At 35.2% G+C, this 16,889-nt stretch overlaps 1 protein-coding gene across 50 annotated transcripts in view; it reads right to left on the bottom strand.

Moving 5' to 3' along the window:
* The window catches only part of CLOCK (clock circadian regulator), a 116,241-nt gene that overhangs the window by 90,070 nt on the left and 9,282 nt on the right, over positions 1 to 16,889 (bottom strand). For 17 of the 50 annotated variants that reach the window (XM_008536517.2, XM_008536522.2, XM_070614895.1 and 14 more), the window contains exon 3: positions 7,665 to 7,720. The exons of 21 other annotated variants lie outside the window; for them this stretch is intronic. The gene's annotated coding sequence lies outside the window, so the exon portion shown is untranslated. The remainder of the gene's footprint in view (positions 1 to 7,664; positions 7,721 to 16,889) is intronic. 12 more of the 50 variants (XM_008536521.2, XM_070614901.1, XM_008536524.2 and 9 more) reach the window with 1 other exon arrangement.

Genomic DNA, 16,889 nt, shown 5'->3' with positions numbered 1-16,889 from the left:
AAATTCTGTTCCTTGCTCATTCATTCACTCACTAGGATAGGTTCTACATATCCAATGGTGAGGAAAACACACTAGATTTCTGCCCTCATGGAGTTTTAGTCACGGAAATATAATGAAGATTGATACCCCCTGGCAATTATATTTTTGAGACATAGCCTAAGTTTTTCAAATGAATGAAGAACCAACAACCACACAAAATCTGAGGCAACAGAATAAAATCAAAACCTCAGCAGGGAGTGGATTGTGAATAAAAAATATTCATGTTAAAGGAGGAAGAGGGAGAATAAAAAAACTGCTCCACTGAGGAGCATATGCAAGAAGAAGGGAAAAGAATCCTTGCTCAAAGAGAGCACAGAGAAGTGGCAGTACTCACGGCAGAATGATGAAGGTCCTTAAGGAATTAAAACAGTTGTGAAAATAAAAAATAGATGAATATTATACAGCAAAAGATTCAAAACTATAATCTAGTGATGAAAAATTAATCCAGCAGTCTTCACACTGAGGACGAGATGGTTTTAAGAGAATCAATTTCCAGATTCTTAATTTCCGTAGTTACCAACCAGTTAGTTGAATTAATAACAAGGTCAGACACCATGCTAGTTTCTCCTTTCCTACACTCTACTTTATAATCTTCCTTCTTCCAGTTTGTAAGAGAAGGATATATATCTCACACATCTAACGTCTCACTACAATGTATTTCCCTGAGTTGCAGAAACATCCAAAACACCAATCAAAGGAATAATTTGATATACTGATATCAGGGGAGTATCCCTTAATGGAGGCACCATATATCCAAGGTGATCTTGTCTCTCTCTGTCCCAAACACTTCTGTTAAGGACAATACCTGACATTAAAAGCTCACCTGAGACAGAATCCAATGACAACAGTGACAATAAATATTGAAGATAGCTACATCTTAGTTCCTCCAGGCAAAAGGCTCATGGCCAGACTCCTTACATAATTTATCTAGAATTATTTAGAATTCAAGATCTGTACTTTCATTATTCTCTGAGAAATGAGAAAGAAATTAGTACATTCTATCAATCAACTGTGTGTCTGTAACCTGAAGATATTTTGCATGATTTCAAGGAGCTGAAAACAGCCCTTAGTTATGTCAAATCAATGTCATATCTTCAAGTAAAAGTAACATACACCAAAGTTAAGGTTTTATACTTTCTTGAACATTTATTGAGAAACATTTTTATTAACTTTTGTCAAAAAATTACTGGATACAGTAAATCTATATATCTATGTATTTGTTAACCTGGACAAGTCTTCATGCTGTCCCATATCCATTTTCTGCTCAGCGTTTCATTCCTACATGGACTTATTAGATATAGATTAATTTAACAGGAATATACTATAAATTCTACTATAAATGATAGGCCTAACAAAAATTATCAATAAATCATTTGTAAATCTCACAATTACTAATGACCCAATAGCTTTCCTTTTTACTATTAATTTCCACTGAAATCAGTCTCATTCTAACGTAAATAATATTCATCCATGGGTACATAATTCCATGAAAAGAGCAGTCCCCTGTGAAGAGATGCCTTTACGTTTATAATCATTTAATAAATGAAATCAATAATATATTTATGTCGTACTCAGTAATTATAATTTAGAAGAAAATTTTTTCTTTAACACTTAGAACACTATGGTCACAGCTAATAAACATTTTAAATGTCAATTCATATTCATATTTTTGATGCCTAGAAGCATTTTTCAGGTGCTGAGAGAACTGCCAACCCAGAATCCCATATACAGACAAAATATCCTTTAGGAAAGAGGGAAATTAAAACATCTGCAGATGAAGGAAAACTAAGAGATTTGTCACCAGGAGACCTACCCTAAAAGAATGGCTATAGGAAATTCTTCAAACAAAAAGGAAATGATAAAAGAAGGAACACTAGAAAATCAGGAAGAATGGAGACAGAATATGGGTAAACACAACAGACTTCTCTTCTCTTCTTAAGTCTCCTATATCATTTTTGATAGTCTAAGCAAAAATAACACCATGTGATACGGTTCTAAATGTATATAGAGAAAATATAAAAGGCAATTATATTAGAAATGAGAGGTTGAGTACAGGGACTTGACAATCAGTAGACTGTAAAGAGTTATGTATACATAACATAATACTTAAAGCAACCACAAAAAAAGCTCTTCAAAGAGATATAACCAAAACATTATAGACAAATCAAGATGGAGTCCCACAAATGTTCAACTAACCCACAGGCTTCTTTCTCCCTCTCCAGATACTACCATAAAAGGAGTTGAGTTAAAGCACAGATACTCTGTTCCCAAGGCAGGACAGGTGTTGCTGAAGTTTGAGGACACTATGAGTCACAAGCTCTAGGAACAGAATTTTCAAAGCACTTATAATATCAGCTTTGACATTACTCTCATACATTGCTGGGGGGGAATACAGATTGGTACAAACTTATAGAAAACAAAATACCAATATCCTAACACAATTACAAATGTTCTTACTCTTTGGCCAAGCAATATAGTGGGTTATAACCAGCATTTTTAAAATGAAACTGGAGAGGAAAAAGAAAAATTCAGAGTACAAGACGCCTAGTAATGATAAGGGTGCTTCCCAAAGCTGTTGTTTTAGATATGTGTTTATGAGCGCGTATGTGTGTACTGGGTCACAACATAAAATATATTTCTTACTATAGGTCGTGGTCAAAGAAGTCTAGAAGCCATTGTTTCAGCTCGAAAAGGCAGTCTGAGGCAAAAGGACAAGTTGACAGTTTGGGAAGGAAGAGTTCAATGCCAGAGTGAAGAAGTGAAAGGGAAGCAAGGCATATAAAGAGACAAAGCAAACACAAGCTAGTACATTACCAAGCTACAAAGAGCCACAAGAAAACACAGCCTATTTGGGGTGAATGCAGGGGAGAAGAGGAAGGGAGGGTATTTATCCAACCAGTGCCAAAAAAGAGACAGAAGAGATGGAGCAAAGTTTGTCCCACAGGGTGTTAGCTCCTAAAAGGAATTCTAAATATTTCTTGTTTTCCTCAATGACACTATTTTCTTCACTTACTTTTTAAAGTAAATTTAAAATTATATATGTGGTTTACATTTGTGATTCACATTATATGCCTACTAAACAATGCTGGTTTGGACCTGGAGTACTATTTTTCCCTTTGTATTCATTTACTGACTTGTTAAAGAGATGTGAAACATCTCTTTAACATCTGTCATTTTTTTCCTCTTTGTCATTATGGACTGAAATGAAAAAATCTGAAGTCTCAACTGCATTCAATGAAAACTAAAAGCAGCCTACAAAAATAGGGTCTCCAGGCTTCTTTTATAACTTCTTGAAATATGATGCAATAACTGCAATACAAAAAAATTAAAATAAAAACTAAAAAAACCATGATGCAACAGTGACAATATTTTTCCACATTCTATCACCTTTCTACGTGATTCCATCATTCTTGTATTTTCATATCATCTTTTTAGGAGAGATGGAAACAACTGATGAGTCATGATGAAATAAACCTTAGCATGATGAAACAGCACAATGCTTAAAGGCAAACAAAGACATGAAAGATAGGATAAGTTTCATTCGATTTAAAAGCAGTAAGTTTTGCTTTTGTTCTTTGGAAGACCTCGAAGAAAGAAAAACAATCATGAATTACTAGTCCCTAAAGATAGTTAGAAATGTTACAAATATATATATATATATATATATAACTAAATAAATCCAATGGACACTGATGGTACACTAAGGGTTAATCAAAAATTATTAAGTAAAAGGGAACTAATAAAGCATTTTTCTTGCCTGTCCTGTCAAACTGTATTTCAAGGTAGCCAAAGAGACCTAATTAGTGAGGGCTAGTCCTCCAAAGAATTTCAGCTAATAAGAACAAAAGAAATGACATAAATAGATGGGCAACATCATCGATGGATTTTAAAACCATTAGCAGAGGGGCCAGGCTGGTGGCACAGCAGTTAAGTTTGCACGTTCCGCTTCAGCGGCCCAGGGTTTGCCAGTTCAGATCCCAGGTGCAGACATGGCACTGCTTGGCAAGCCATGCTGTAATAGACATCCTACATATAAAGTGGAGGAAGATGGGCACGGATGTTAGCTCAGAGCCAGTCTTCCTCAGCAAAAAGAGGAGGCTTGGTGGCAGATGTTAGCTCAGGGCTAATCTTCCTCAAATAAAAATAAATAAATAAAATAAAACCATTAGGAGAAAAAGCGATAGTAAATTTCACAATGGGTCATACTGTCACCAACTGAATACAGTGATCAATCTTAGCATCTCCAAAAGTGAGACAACCAGATATTATGTACCTTCTGATATAATGAAATACGTGGTACATAGTACTACTTATAAAATATTCTTGTTAAAAAAGAATCAAACTGGAATCGATCAAACCTTTAGATCATACACTCTTAACAGGAGCAATGTCACACCCAAGGAGTGAAAAGATCTTAAACAGGAGGAAGTAATCAGACAAATCCACAATGTCAAACATTCTATAGAACAAGTGACCCAGTTCCTTCAATATGGAGGGCAAAAAGGGAAAGGGAGAAAGTTTATCAACTGTTCTAAATTTTAAAGACTCAGAGCTTTTAGTTTTAGAAATATACCTTAAAATATTTACATATGAATGATATGTGGAATATGCTTCAAAATAATATTAGGAGAACGTAAATGTGTGAGGGTATAAATGAAAGACGACAGATCCTGAGTTAACAGTTATTAAAACTGGTGACAGGTAGACGGAAGTTCTTTATTCCACACTGTATCCTGGTGCATAGATTTATAATATTCCATTAAGACAAAAGCGTGTGCTATTTGGGGAAGACTTTGCTTTCTTAAGAAATTAGAGCAGAACTACATTAACACATAGCTTGCTCAAACATTTTCTATCAGAAGTGATCTACAAACTGATGCCACTCCTCTTCCAAACAAATTGTACTCTTAAAAAAAAGATTCGAGGGGCCGGCAAGGTGGCGCAGCAGTTAAGTGTGCACATTCCGCTTCGGCAGCCCAGGGTTTGCCGGTTCAGATCCCGGGTGCAGACATGGCACCGCTTGGCAAGCCATGCTGTGGTGGGCATCCCACATACGAAGCAGAGGAAGATGGGTACAGATGTTAGCTCAGGGCCAGTCTTCCTCAGCAAAAAGAGGAGGATTGGCACCAGATGTTAGCTCAGGGCTAATCTTCCTCAAAAAAACAAAAAAAAGGCTCAAGAAACATAATCAATTGGGATGTATGTACCTCATTTGAATCCTGATTCAAACAAATCAACAACAAAAAGGCATTTTTGGAACAACTGGAAAAATCTGAATATGGACTAGGCATTATATGATATTAAGAATTACCGTTAATTTGGTTACATGTGGTAATGACAGTGACGTTATGTAAGAAAACATCCTTACTTTTTAAAGAAACATAAAAGTATTTAGAGTGAAATAACAATTTCTTTCACTCCTTTTTTTTTTAAAGAAAACTTGGAGAGAGAAAGAGAAGATGACAACACTATATTTGCCTCGCCTCCCTTTGCAAAGCCTACTGGTAAGACAATACAGAAGTACAAAAAGAAATAAATCTATAAAACAATGAAAAAAATGGAGAAGAAAGTTATGAAGACATGAAACGCCACAGTAGATTTCTGAAGAACAGAAAGCAGATCTAAATGTATTAATAGGTTAAACAGAACTAAAGAAATCACAGCCCAAAATTTACACACAAAGGGACTACAGTGAAGGTCTGAGCCAATGGTCCCAAGAGTCTAGGCTCCAAGTTAGCAAGTAAAGAGGCTGAAAACAGGCGACCTACAAAAAAGCTTCACCTTTCTTTTCTCCACAACTCTTCCCTGTCTAAGCAAAGCCCAGTGTCACCCCTAGGCTCAAAACTGCAATATTCTTTTCTAAAGAAATCTAACAAACTGCTCAGAAAGAAACCAGGTCTTCTGGCTTGAATGTTAGTATCCATATAGCCCAAGTCAACAAGACAATTGGAAAGCTCCTTGAGACTAACAACAGGTTCCCTGCTCTTTTGCTCTAAGCCTAAACTTGCCAGCACACAAGATGCTTCAGCTAGGTACAAAGAGTTACCAACTAGCCTTTTCATTGAGATGGCAACTAGAAAACAAATCTACCTATACAACAAGAAAGGAAACCCACAGCCAATACCTAAAATAATCAAGATAGTCCTTCAGAAATAAACATGAAGCAATGGTAACGATCACCAGACATACTAGAAAAAACAGCAGCTAAAAATGACCAAGATAAATAAGCAGATTAACTAACTTCAGAAGAATCATAGGTTGTTCAGGGCACAGAAGAAAACTCAAAAACAAAACAAAATATCCTCAAGACAATCCTGAAGAAACTGCATTCAATAAAACAAAAACAGGATGCCATATATGTAACAGTAATATTGATTTTATTACACCAAGAACTATTATAAATGCTTTATAAATACAAACTCCTCTATCCACAAACTAGTTATTATCTTCATCTTGTAGATTAGAAACTGAGCAGAGAGAAGCTAAATAACCTGCCCCAGGTCACATTAAGTGGTGAAGCTGGGATCTAAACCCACACAGTCCAGCAGTCTGGTTCCATCATACAAGCTATTACACCATGTTACCTTTTGAAATGATACAAGCAGAAAATAAGCAAAGCGACTGGAATATTAATCATGTGCTTACAGACATTAAGAAAAGGCAGGAACATACTGTTCAAGAAATCTATCAGAACACAGAATAAAAAGGCAGAGAAGAAAAACATGAGAGAAGAAATAAAAGACATAAGAATCAATCCAGAAAGCCAATATTCTGGTAGCGAGCATTCCAAAATGGGAGAACACAGAAAACCAGGAAGTATTACCAAAGAAATAATAGAAGAACCATTTCCTACACCTGAAGGAAGACATTACATTTCAACCAAAATTGCCTACTGACTTCAGACAGAATGACAAAAACAACTCAAACTTAACACACGTAAATATAAAATTCTAGAACTACAAAGATAAAAATACCAGAGCTTCCAAGGAGAGAGGGAAAGTGTCATTTAGAAAGTATCAAGACTCAGAGTAACATCACATTTCTTACCATCTTTATGCAAACAGAAAAGAGCAAAACATGAAAGTACTAAGGGGAAATTAATTTGAATCTAAATTTCTACACCCAAACTATCAAGCAATTATGAGCAAAGCCAAACCTATTTTCAGACATGTAAGAATTTAGAACACTTACATCTTAAGTACCCTGTACACCGAAGTTAATTTAAAATATATTCCAGCAAAAGAGGGAGAATGTCATGAGAGGAAGATGTGGGATCTAAAAAATAGTAAATCTAGCCCAGAAATGCAGTGAAGGCATAACTCAGAATGAAAGATATAGAGCACGCTTCCAAATCAAGACTGACGCAGGAAGTAGGAGGGCTCTAAGAGGGATGTCTCCAGGAAAACAAAGGATTCCATCCAACAAATACTAGATATTATGACTCAAGCAGGAAATATTTGAGGATATGTGAAGGTACCTTTTTCTCTATCAAGGAAAAAAATGGTAATTACAGCCTGTAGTGGAGGAAGATGAACAATATAAAGCAAACTAGTCAGAATATGAAGCAAACTAGTGGCATGATACTGAAAAACTTATTAACTGTAAGTAAACATAAGCAACCTTACCTTGATGTTAAATATTTTATTCTTTGGGTTCCATTAGCATCATGACTTTCAACCTGCTGAGAAGAAAATAATCCTAACTCAACGATTAACTGCAGTTTATCATGTTCAGCTTTTAGAACCAACCTACTGACAAGGCTGAATGTCTTAATTCTCATTACAGAACAGAATGTAAATGTTATGTTATCAACCTGGTCAAATACAAAAGAAAAGGTAGGAATGGAAGTAAAGACATAGAAGAGACAAGAATGGAGAAATGGATAAAGGTCTTAGCATCCTTATCTCACACAGCAGGGATGTAAAAATATAACACCAAAGAAATTTAAATATTTTATTTATAGTTGCTAAGACACTAATAAAAGAACTAGGTATAATAATATAGGTTTTAACCTTTGGAAAAGTATTTAACCAAATACTTTTTCTGCATCTATTCAATAATGATCATATGATTTTTATCTTTCATTCTATTAATGTGGTGTATCCCATTTACTGACTTGTGTATTGAACCATCCTTGCACCCCAAAGATAAATCCCACTTGGTCATGGTGTATGATTCTTTCAATGTGCTGTTGAATTCAATTTGCCTGTATTTTGTTGAGAATTTTTGTATCTATATTCATCAGGAATATTAGGCTGTAGTTTTCTTGTAGTATCCTAACCTGGCTTTGGTATCAGGGTAATGCTGGTCTCGTAAAATGAGTTTGAGCATGTTCCTTCCTCTTCAATTTTTTGGAAGAGTTTGATAAAGATTAGTGTTAATTATTCTTTAAATGTTTGGTAGAATTCACCAGTGAAACCATCTGGTCCTGGGTTTTTCTTTGTTGGGAGGTTTCTGATTACTATTTTCAATCTCCTTACCCATTATTCATCTGTTTGAATTTTCTATTTCTTCATGATGCAGCCTTGGTAGGCTGTATACATGTTTCTAAGAATTTATCCATTTCTTCTAGGTTGACCAATTTCCTGGCATATAATTTTTTACAGTACTCTCTTACGATCCTTCATATTCCTGTTCTATCAGGTGTAATGTTTCCTATCTCATTTCTGATTTTATCTGAGTCTTTTTTTTCCTTAGTGTAGCTAAAGGTCTGCCAATTTTATCTTTTCAAAAAACCAGCTATTTCACTGATCTTTTATATTGTTTCCTTGGTCTCTATTTCATGTATTTCCGCTCCAATCTTTGTTATTTCCTTCCTTCTGCTAACTTGAGGCTTACTATGTTCTTTTTCTACTTCCTTAAAGTGTTTATTTGTAGTTTTTTTTCTTAATCTAGGTGTTTTCTGCTAAAAACTTTCCTCTTAAAACTGCTTTTGCTGCATCCTATTTGATTTGATTTCCTTTTTGCTTTCTTCTTTAAACCACTCATTGTTCAAGAGTGTATTTAATTTCCACACATCTGTGAATTTTCCAGTTTTCCTCCTGTTATTTCTAGTTTCATACTATTGTGGTTGGAAAAGATACTCGATACGGTACCAATCTCCTAATTGTAAGATTTAGAATCCTCTAAATGTAAGGCTTGTTTTGTGACCTAAGATATGATCTATCCTGGAGAGTATTCCACGTGTCCTGGAGAAGAATGTGTATTCTGCTGCTGTTGGATGGAATGTTCTGTATACATCTGTTAAGTTAATTTGGTCTAAGGTATGTCATGTCCAGTGTTTCCTTATTGACTATATCTAGTTGATCTACCAATTGTTGAAAGTGGGGTACTGTTCAAAGTCCTCAACTATTATTGTATTGCTGTCTATTTCTTCCTTAAGATTTGTTAATATTTGCTTAATATATTTAGGTGCTCCAATGTTGGGTGCATATATATTTACAATCATTATATCCTCTTGAACCACCTCTTGTTCATTATATAAAGACCTTCTTTGTCTCATTACAGTTTTTGACCTAAAGTCTATTTTGTCTGATGTAGTATAGCTACTCCTACTCTCCTTGGTTTCCATTTGCATAGAATATCTTTTTCCATCTTTTCACTTTGAGCCTACATTCTTAAAGGTGAAGCGAGTCTCTTGTAGGCAGCATAAAGTTGGATCTTGTTTTTTAATCCAGTCGGCCATTTTCTATTGGAAAATTTCATCCATTTACATTTAAAGTAATTACAGATAGGTAAGTACTAATGCCATCTTTTTTGTTTTCTGGATGTTTTGTTCTCTTCCCTTTTGCTCTCTTCCTCTTTTGCTGTCTTTCTTTGTGAATTGATGATTTTCTATAGTGGTATGCTTTCATTCCCTTCTCTTTTATCTTTTGTAAATCTACTGCAGGTTTTGCTTTGTGGTTACCACGAGGCTTACATAAACTATCTTATAAGCAGAAGAGTCTGCTTTAAGCTAACAATTTCAACCACATACAAAAACTCTACTCTTACTTCTCCCTCCCATATTTTTTTGTTGTTTTGTTTTCATTTTTCTTTTGAGGAAGATTAGCCTTGAGCTAACATCTGCCACCAACCCTCCTCTTTTTGCTGAGAAAGATTGGCCCTGAGCTAAGATCTGTGCCCATCTTCCTCCAGTATACATGTGGCATGCCTGCCACAGCATGGCTTGATAAGCCGTGTGCAGGTCCACACCTGGGATTCAAATCCGTGATCCCGGGGCGCCAAAGCAGAGTGAGCAAACATAACTACTATGCCACCGGGCTAGCCCCCAAAATTAAATATTTTGTCAATTAAAGATAAGTAACATATGCCCAACATCACAGAAATATTTGCTATCCTCACTTACAAATGAAAGAGAAGACTTGGCTACTGGTGCCTGAAAAATTTTTTTTAACACTTTCAGTATAAATTAATTGTAATAAAATAATCTAAAGAGAACTTGAGTGTTTTTCAGTTTATACAAAGGCATGAAATTACACTTATCATTTATTGCATAAGAAACTATTGTGCAAGGACAGTTTCTAGGCTGCTTTATCCTATCAGTTTCTTAAAACTTACATATCATTGGTGTAATACACACACACAGTTTTAAAAAAACAAATAGTAGGGGCTGGCACGGAGGTGCAGCGGTTAAGTTCGCATGCTCCACCTCAGCGACCTGGGGTTAGCCGGTTCAGATCCCAGGTGCGGACATATGCACCACTTATCAAGCCATGCTGTGCCAGGTGTCCCACATATAAGGTAGAGGAAGATGAGCACAGATCTTAGCTCAGGGCCAGTCTTCCTCAGCAGAGAGAGGAGGACTGGCGGCGGATGTTAGCTCAGGGCTAATCTTCCTCAAAAGAAAACAAAAAACAAAGAAAACCCCAAATAGTATGAAAAGGCTTAAAATAAAAAGGCAGGCTGCCCAAGTGTCCCTACCTGCAATCCCGCTTTCTAGAAGCCATCACTTTCATCTATTTGTTTGTGGTTTTTCTATTTCTCTCCATAATTACACATAATATGTGTCCGTCTTTATCTCTTGATTGACTTCAAATTTTGTCTATTGACCTCTTGCTATGAAAGAGGAAGATTTAGTTCACCGATACTTCAATCTGGTCTCTTTTCTCCTCATTCCAAAGGCAATCTATCCTATTGAGCACATGATATGTGGCATATGACACTGAGAAACTGAATTTCATTTAACTTTAATTAAACTGCTAGATGTGGCTAGTGGCTACCATATTACATGGGCAACTCTATATTATTCCCACTTTTGGAACGTATTAAAGTTTTCTTTATGATGTAGTATTAGAATCAAATTTTGTATATGTTTTATAGCTTTTGGAAAGAAGGTATAGCCTCTATCTTCAAGGTAGAATTCAGTTTATCCATTAAATTTTGCTTATTAATTACGGTATTTAGCTGTTCTATAGCTTTAGTCTTTTGTTCATTTGATACACAATAGTCTAAGAGAGAACCACTGAAGTCTTCTACCAGTACGGTTTTTGTGAATAACTCCCAAGTGTCTTTTTTGCCTTTTGAATATTAATTTTTCAAAAAAATTTTATTATTTTTACACAGATATCTGGTATTTCTTCACTGTAAATAATAAAGCACCCATCTGTGTCATTTAACTCTATCTTCTCTTTATATTTCACAGATGGTTCTGTTATTTTAGTAAGTTTTCTACTATTGCACTCGTGGACACCTTTATAATCACATCCATACATAATAAACTTAGTCCTCCATTTCTTCACGTTACCTATTAGTTCTCTACTATAAGTCATGAGAAGATATGCTTATCTTTCCTCCTCTCTTTCTCATCACTAGATTTCAACCAAAAACACTATCTTCCTTACTGTTTACCTTTCTGCTGTTAGGTCTGTTTCTGTTACTACACTTGCTGATTTTAAATGCTATTCACTCCTGGTTATCACACAGGAGGCAACTAGCATACTTAGCACATTTATTCAAGCTCCCACATTCTTTCCCCTTTTCCTTCTGAACATGTTTATCGTTTCATTATTAGTGTACATAGCAGACTAGGGTCTGCTTAAACATTGACTTCTCAACAAAGACTTCTCTGTCTACCTAATTTAAAATTGTAAACCTTGCCCTACCCACCCCACTACATTCATATACTCCAACCCGCTACACCCTGATTTTTCTCCAGAGTACTAACGACCATCTAACATATATTCAACTTATTAGTTTCTCCCCTGGTTTCTACCGGTTGGAAATGAAGCTCCCCAAGAGAAGGGCTTTTTGCCTACTTTGTTCACTGCTGTAACACCAGCAACTAGAATGGTGCCTGACACACAGTAGATGCTCAATAAGTACTTGCTGAATGAAGAGGATAAAGTTCACTAGTAAAAGTATAATCAGAAACTATAAAAGCATTACTGAGAGAAATTATAAGCCTACATGAACAGAGAGGTATACTGTGTTTGTGGATCAAAAAATACAGTATTGTTAAGATGTCAATTCTCTCTAAAAGGACCTAAGATTCAATACAATCAATCTACAATCTCAGTAGCCATTTTTATATAAAGTGACAAGTTAATTTTAAAATTCATATGAAATAAAAAGAACCTTAAAAAGCCAAAACAATTCTGAAAAAGAAGCACAACATTGGAGGACTTCCATTACTGGATTTAAAGCTACGATAATCAACACATTAAGGTATTGATCTAAGGATAGACATACAGTTCACTACATAAAATAGCTCAAAAAGTGACCCACACATATATGTTAATTGATTTTGACAAAAGTGGCAAGGTAATTCAGTGGACAAGGGCTAGTCTTTTTTTCAACAAATGGTACTAGAACAACTGTATATCTATGTGGGGAAAAAAATTTTTTTAAAGAATCTCAACCATTTCTTCATACCATATATAAAAATTAATTTGAAATGAATCATAAACTTAAACACAAAAGCTAAAACTGTAACACTTCCATAAGAAAATATGAGAGGAAAGCTTTAAGGAAGATAAATATTTCAAAGATAAAACACAAAAAATTTGAAGCATAAAAGAATGAACTGATAAACTGGATTTAATCAAATTTTAAATTTCTCTTCAAAGACACCACTAAGAAAATAAAAAGAGAAGCCATAGATCAGGAGATAATTTTCATAATTCCAATATCCAATAAAGAATATATTATTTGTTTACATACATATTAAAGAAAAAACCCTCTTACATCTCAATAAGTAACCCATTTTTTTCAAATGGGCAAAAGATTTGAGCAGATACTTCACAAAAGAAAATACATGAATGATCAATAAGGATATGAAAACATGCACAATATCATTAGTCACTAGAAAAACACAAATTAAAACCACAATGAGATATACTATTACAAACTGCTAGAATGTTGAAATTCAAAAACTCTGACACTACCAAGTGTTGGCAAGAATGTAGCGCAACTGAAACTCTCATACATTGCTGAAAGGAATGAAAAGTGGTATAGCCACTTTAGAAAACAGTTTGTCAGTATCTTATAAAGTTAAACATACAATTACCATACAACCCAGCAATTCTATTCCCAGAGGTTTGCCCAAGTAAAATGAAAACACATGTCCACAAATGTTTAGCAGTTTTGTTCATAACAGCCAAAAACTGGAAGCAATCCAAATGTCCAGCAATTGATAGTTATAAATAAACTAGGTCATATCTCACACAATGGAACAGAATTCAGCAATAAAAAGAGACAAACTACTGACACAGAGGAGCATCAAAAGCATTATGCTAAGTGCAAGCCACACCCAGAAGACCACATACCACATACAGCATGACTACTTTTATATTACATTGCAGAAAAGGCAAAACTGTGTTAACAGAAAACAGATTAGTGGTTGCCGGGGAAGAAAGAATTTTTCAGGGTGACAGGAATTTTCTCTATCTTGATTGTGGTGGTGGTTACAAGAATGTATATGCCTGTAAAACTCAATCTGTATACTTACATTGGGTGAATTTTAACATATATGTTATACCTCAATAAATCCAATTTTTAAGAAGTATACTAGGTCAAAATGTAAAATCCAACTACCAAATACCTAAAAGAAGAATACTTAACGCAAAATAGCTCATGAAAATTGAGTATTCTGTGCAGCTTTAAAAAATAATAGGGAATTGTCCACATCCAGGAAGGATGGAATAGTTTGCAGTAGGCCAATATTCTTGCTGAGAACAACAAGAAAAGCAAAATAAACTACAAAACATATTTTTAAAGGCAGCAAAGAGATGTGGAAGAATGGGGGACAAGAAGGTCTAAAATTCCAGAGAAGGGGGAATCTTTTAGGAGTGTTTAGATGATATGCAGCTGTCTTTGGGCATTTCCTGATTAAGAGCATGGGCTGGAGGCTGAAAACTGAGACTTGGTCCGTGCAGAAAATTGATGTTGAGGAACCAAGAAGCCAAGAGAGCTTTTGGTGTTCACAAAGGGCTGCAGTAACAAAACTGGGAGACTGTACAGGGAGCTCAAGCTCAAGCCTACTTTCTCTCCCAGGACATTTGTTTAATTTTAAAACTGTGCAGGGTAAGAGGCTAAATAGTTTACTGGAAAATTCTGAAAAGTAAAGTGAAATTTCCCACCTTGGGCACTACTAAGAGGACAAAGACCACCAGGCTTTGAATTGAAAATCCTAGAAGACCATACTCTACAAATAAGACAAATAACAGGAAGAGTATAGGGGCTGGCCCCGAGGCCGAGTGGTTAAGTTCGGTGCACTCTGCTTCAGCAGCCTGGGTTCAGTTCCCGGGCACAGATATATACCACTCATTGGCAACCATACTGTTGCAGCAACCCACATATGAAATAGAGGAAGATCAGTAAAGATGTTAGCTCGGGGTGAATCTTCCTCAGCAAAACAAAAATTTTTTAATAAAAACAAGAAGAAAAAAGAGGAAGAGTATCATCAAACCACTAACATAGCAAACCATATAAACAAAGATGACTGGCTCCCTATTCTATCTGCCTAGAAGAAAAGGTAAACCCCATCTGGCAAAATATACGTGGTAATGCTGGCTTTATTTTGCTTTTAAATTCACAACATCTGGCATTCAACCAAAAATTACAAGGCATAAACAAAACAATCAACTAACTTGACCTAATTAACATTTATAGAACATTCCACCCCACAACCAACAGAATACATATTATTTTTCAAGTGTACATGGAACATTTACCAAGACAGACCATATTCTGGGCCATAAAATAAATGTCAATAAATGTAAAAGGATCTAAGACATATACAGAATGTTCTTCTGGGGCTGGCCCCATGGCATAGGTGGGTAGGTTCAGCGCACTCTGCTCAATGACCTGGGTTCAGATCCCAGGCACAGACCTACACCCCTCGTCAGCCATGCTGAGGTGGCAACCCACATACAAAATAGAGGAAGATTAGCAAAGATGTTAGCTCAAGGCTAATCTTCTTCAAGCAAAAAAAAAAGAATGTCTTTCATCACAATGAAATTAACTTACAAATAACAGAAAGATCTCTGGAAAATCCTCAATTATTTGGAAACTAAGTAACAAACTTCTAAACAATCTATGGGTCAAGAGCCAGCCTCTTCATGTGGTAGTTAAGTTCACATGCTCCACTTCAGCGGCCCAGGGTTTATGGGTTCACATCCAGGGCACGGACCTACACCCTGCTTGTCAGCCATGCTGTGATGGTGTCCCATATACAAAATAAAGGAAGATTGGAACAGCTGTTAGCTCAGGGTCAATCTTCCTCACCAAAAAAATTTTTAATTAAAAAATTAAAAAAATAAAAAATCTATGGGTCAAAGAAGACATCAAAAAGGATATCAGAAAGTCTTTTGAGCTAGATGAAAATGAAAAAATATATATACATATCAAAATTTGTAAGCAGTACTTAGAAGTTTATAGCACACCTATACCGGGGAAAGAAGTCACAAATTAATGACCTCTGTGTCTTCCCTAAGAAACTAGAAAAAGAAAACAAACTAAACCCAAAGAAAGTTAAGAAAAAAAATAAAATAACAGATCAGAGCACAAATAAGGAAATAAAAAACAAGAAAACTAGAGGAAACTGGTTAATGAAAAGCTGACTCTTTGAAAACTTCAATAAAATAAGTCTCTCGCCAGATTCATCAGGGAAAACAAAAGAAGACACAAATTACAATATCAGGAATGATACTGAATCTCTACAGATTATATAGATATTTGACTCACTAAAGATTCTAGAGATATTTAAAGGATAAGGAGAATATTATAAACAACTTTACCAATAAATTTAACAACTTAGATGAAATGGACAAGTTCCTTGAAAAACTTGGCAAGCATGCAGAGACAGAACCACACAACCATATGACCAATAACCAACAGAAAAACAAACAATAAAAGCAGACCAATAGATGAGAGAGGTATTGAATTTAATAGACAAGCACTTAAATAACTATAATCAATATGTTCAAGAGAACTGGAGCCCATTAAAAATCTATAAAATAGAGTTAAATGGATGTTCTAGCACTCAAAGTTACAACGTAAAATTAAGAACACAACAGATTGGTTTTGACAAAAGAGAAGATGGCACTGGTGTACTGAAGTTGGGTCAATATAAGATATCCAAATTGAAATACAGAAAGAAAAAAAATTTTCAGATACATGGAATACGATCATATATTTACATTAGAATCCAAAAAGAAGAGAGGAGCAGAAGCAATATTTGAAGAGGTAATGACAGAGAACTTCCCAAAACTAAAAGGCATCAAGCTACAGATTCAAAAAGCTCTATGAATATAAAGCAAAATACTTACAGAAACCACACTTCAACAAAACATAGTCAAATGGCGAAAAAACTAAGACAGAAGAGAAAATCTTAAAAGAGGTAAAAAAAA

The sequence above is a fragment of the Equus przewalskii genome, chromosome 3 (assembly GCF_037783145.1).
Source record: "Equus przewalskii isolate Varuska chromosome 3, EquPr2, whole genome shotgun sequence".
NCBI lineage: Eukaryota > Metazoa > Chordata > Mammalia > Perissodactyla > Equidae > Equus > Equus przewalskii.
The sequence above is the reverse complement of the archived record's forward strand: the minus strand, read 5'-3'. Positions and strand labels throughout refer to the sequence as shown.